Source organism: Pseudorasbora parva, chromosome 2, assembly GCF_024679245.1.
Source record: "Pseudorasbora parva isolate DD20220531a chromosome 2, ASM2467924v1, whole genome shotgun sequence".
Classification (NCBI taxonomy): Eukaryota; Metazoa; Chordata; class Actinopteri; order Cypriniformes; family Gobionidae; genus Pseudorasbora; species Pseudorasbora parva.
This window is the reverse complement of record NC_090173.1, coordinates 53,691,804-53,696,181: the sequence shown is the minus strand read 5'-3', so window position 1 is coordinate 53,696,181 and position 4,378 is coordinate 53,691,804. Positions and strand designations below refer to the sequence as shown.

General features: G+C 34.6%; 1 long non-coding RNA gene across 1 annotated transcript; it reads right to left on the bottom strand.

Moving 5' to 3' along the window:
• Positions 1 to 796: 796 nt before the first annotated feature.
• On the bottom strand, positions 797 to 3,513 carry LOC137055381 (uncharacterized). The gene is made up of 3 exons (XR_010899998.1): positions 3,433 to 3,513; positions 2,946 to 3,027; positions 797 to 1,993 (listed from the first exon to the last, which is right to left on the bottom strand). It is a non-coding gene; the product is annotated as an uncharacterized lncRNA (long non-coding RNA).
• Between the last annotated feature and the right edge of the window lie 865 nt (positions 3,514 to 4,378).

Below are 4,378 nucleotides of genomic sequence, written 5' to 3'. Positions count from 1 at the left end.
GTTTTATTTCTCCATAAAAATTGAAATAAGATTGAGTGTGCCTTCCTAATATTACAATTTGAAATAAACAAAGAGTGACATGGATATATTAACTTAGACACACCTTCAGCTTTAGATAAGATAATTCTTCCAAACACTGTGAGATCTCTGATCAGCCAGTGACTTAGCGATGTTTTCATGTCAGCGACACGTTTTTCAAAGTTGACCTCCTCTATTTTACGAACATCCTTATATATGGTATAATATATAAGGATGTTATAGTTAAACCCAAATATTTGACCTCACCCAGCTGGCATTTTAACATTGAGCCACTGTTGAATCAACGTCAGGTGCCAGTGTTGGATAACCGTTGAATTTTGTTTAGATTTTGCAAATCTAATCAACGTTGAAATGGCAACGTCTTTCCAATGTCATGTTTCTCAACATAGGTGAATTTGCCAACATTGAAACAATATTGATTTTAGTTTAGATTTTGCAAATCTAATCAACGTTGAAATGGCAACGTCATTCCGACGTCATGTTTCTCAACATAGGTGAATTTGCCAACATTGATTTAAGTTTAGATTTTGCATATCCAATCAACGTTGAAATTTCAACGTCACTATAAAGTCCTGCTTTTCAACATAGTTTTTGTTAAACTGTTTTCACTGAAGTATTGATGTGTTCTACAGCAACACCAAACACCTTGAAATGGATACATAAACACTAAGTTTGCAAACACGCACAGTCAGCTTGGAAGAAGCCAATTGGTCAAAGGAAGACCAGGAAGAAGATTAATAAAGACATTTCACTGACGTAGGAAACATGCTTTATTACATAGCTGCAATTGTGCCAACCTTTTACACCAATTGTACACATGTCAAACTTTTACTTTACCCAAAAATTCTGTCATTAAAGGGTTAGTTCACCCAAAAGTGAAATTGAGGTCATTAATGACTCACCCCAATGTCATTCCAGACCCGTAAGACCTCCATTCCTCTTCAGAACACAGTTTAAGATATTTTATATTTTAGTCCCAGAGCATTGTGGCGATCCGAATCATTGATTCATGGCTGTTTGAATCTTTATTTGAGGTTTGAAAACAAACGCAGAAGAGAAAACGATGCTGAATAAAATCGTACTTTTTTTTATTTTTGGACCAAAATGTATTTTCGACTCTTCAAGAGACTCTAATTAACCCACTGATGTCACATATGGACTACTTTGATGATGTTTTTATTCCCTTTCTAGACATGGACAGTATAGTGTGCATACTGCATTATGCTCTGGGACTAAAATATAAAATATCTTAAACTGTGTGTGAAGATGAACAGAGGTCTTATGAGTGTGGAACAACATTAGGGTGAGGAGTTAATGACATCAATTTCATTTTTGGGTGAACTAACCCTTTAAATGACTCGCCTTGTCGCTCCACACCCGTAAGACCTTCGTTCATCTTCGGAACACAGTTTAAGGTATTTTATATTTAGTCCAAGAGCTTTCTGTCCCTTCATTGAAAATGTATGTACGGTATACTGTCACTTTTTATGTTGTTGTTATTTTTGGACCAAAATGTATTTTCATTGCTTTCATTGCAAAAATTCTATCCAACCCACTGATGTCACATATGGACTACTTTGATGATGTTATTATCTTTCTGGTCCTTCTGGACATGGACAGTATACCGTACATACATTTTCAATGGAGGGACAGAAAGCTCGGAGTAAATATAAAATATCTTAAACTGTGTTCTGAAGATGAATGGAGGTCTTACGGGTCTGGAACGACATTAGGGTGAGGAGTAAATGACAGAATTTTCATTTTTGGGTGAACTAGCTTTTTTTAACCTTAAAAAAAAAACGGCCCAAACATTGGGCAACATTAAACACAGCTGGTTAAGTCTTCCTTTCTTGTTACTTCTTTCTGCTACCGCCACCAGTCCTCTCAGGTGCATATTTCAAGTCTTTGGCCATGTATTCGTCTACTTTCATTGGCTTTAAGCTCAAGACCACATCTGATGAGAAAAAAAAAAAAAAAAAAACAGATCAGTATTAGCAAACACTACTCTCTCAAATTAAAATATTTAGCAAATATCAACTTTGTGGCATTGCCAATGATCAAAGTATATCAATTAGTATTGATCAACATGCAAGGTCATTGATAATCATGTGCTTGAGCGAGCAACAAAAGGCAGTTGGTAGTAACCCTTGCTGCAGGTAGAGAAGTTAGTCTAGAGCCCAGAATGGAGTATTTTATATATATATATATATATATATATATATATATATATATATATATATATATATAAAAGTTTGGACACATTACTATGTGTAATGTTTTTGAAAGAAGTTTCTTCTGCTCATCAAGCCTGCATTTATTTGATCAAAAAAAAAAAGTAATATTGTGATCGTATTACAATTTAAATATTTGGTTTTCAATTTATTATATATTAAATTACAATTTATTTCTGTGAAAAGCTGAATTTTCAGTATCATTCCTTCACCGTCACATGATCCTTCAGCAATCATTCTAATATTCTGATTTATTATGAGTGTTGGAAACAGTTCTGCTGCTTAATATATTTGATGAATAAAAGGTTTAAAAGAACTGCATTTATTCAAAATAAAAACATTTTCAAATAATATAAATCTCCTTTACTATCAATTTAACACAGTGTTTCTCAAACTTTTTCAGCCCAAGGACCACTTTATCTTCCAATTTTTTTCTGAGGACCACCTACAAAATCCCACTCTAACACGCCCCCCAAAACCAACAAAATAGGAAGGATAAGCTGAATTTAAGTTTAATATGCAACTGTTTCAAGTCAAAAACGAATCATTCAAACATAAATGCAATGATTTGATCAGAAATTATTATATACATTTTATATATAAAAAGTCTTCCACATAAACCTGTATTTAAATTTTACAAAAATGTAACAAAAAAAAAAGTTAAGGGTTAGTTACTTTCAGATTCAAATAGATGGTTGGGTTAGGTATGGGGACAACTTAACGTTAAAGGAGACTTTCAGGTCGTTTTTCCAAATCTCTGGAAAAAAGAAGAAAGAAGAATGTGACGTGCTAAAGATGTATAGATATTCTTATGCCTCTCCCTGATTGGGTAACGGTAGTACAAGACAAAAACATTCAAACTGATCTAATATGTATAACGTTAGCTTCATGGAGCGTACACACATACACGCCGGTGGAACGACGGACTAACGGCAGTTCGCGGTTAAACTAGTCTGCCCATACGTCTACACACACACACAGATAAGAACGGCGTTTGACGGTTAGCTAGCACTAACTCCGGTTCGTGGTTAAACTACGTTAGTCTGCCCATATAAACACATTATTAATTAACACAATACGTATATGGACCAGAGTCAGGCACACTCAACATTTATTTAGGAATTTTCTAGTTATAAAATGTGACTTCAAAAACTTTGCTTACCGTCTGAGCTGTTATGCCCAAATTCAGTCGAATCGGTCCAGGTCAGAACCTGCGAGGCTGACGATGACGACACAGACCCACTTCGCGCACGCGCAAGCAGGTGTTGTGTGGAAGTCGCTGTCCTCCAATCAAGCCATACATCTTGTATTCGTGTGTGTGTGTGTGTGTGTGTGTGTGTGTGTGTGTGTGTGTGTGTGTGTGTGTGTGTGTGTGTGTGTGTGTGTGTGTCCGTCCATATGTGTGTCTATATATATATATGTGTGTATATATATATATATATATATGTGTGTGTGTGTGTGTGTGTGTGTGTGTGTGTGTGTGTGTGTGTGTGTGTGTGTGTGTGTGTGTGTGTTTGTGTGTTATTTTTTTTATTTTAAGCGGTCTGTTAATTTTTTTCCAGAGCTGTGTAGGATATATATATATATAAAAATTGGAAAAAACCAACTGCTCTGGAAAAAAAATTAACAGACCGCTTAAAATTAAAAAAATAACACACAAACATAGCTTAATTTTTCTTCTAGCTCTGGAAGAAAAATTAAGAGACCACTTAATATAAAAATTAACTTAATATATACAACTTAATATATAAAAATTAAAATGCACCAGAATGCAGGAAATCACATCTACAAAATGTAAAATTGTATGGGGGAAATGTATATCCCCAGACCCCCACACAAACAGCCCCACATATAATATTTTCACCAGCCGCCACTGCATATATTGTTCTTGTATGGAATGACTTACCAAAATGATCAATCGGACTTGCTGTCAAAGTAAGCCATAAGATGTAGAAAGTGCTCAACAAACGTTTAATTCAGAGTTGATATTTCAACGTTGTATCATTATTCATGTATCAACTCTTTTTCAACAGTTAATTGATCAGCATTGTTTGGACATTGTTCCAACGTTATTTTTCTACTGATATATTTCAACAAAATTTTTAAAA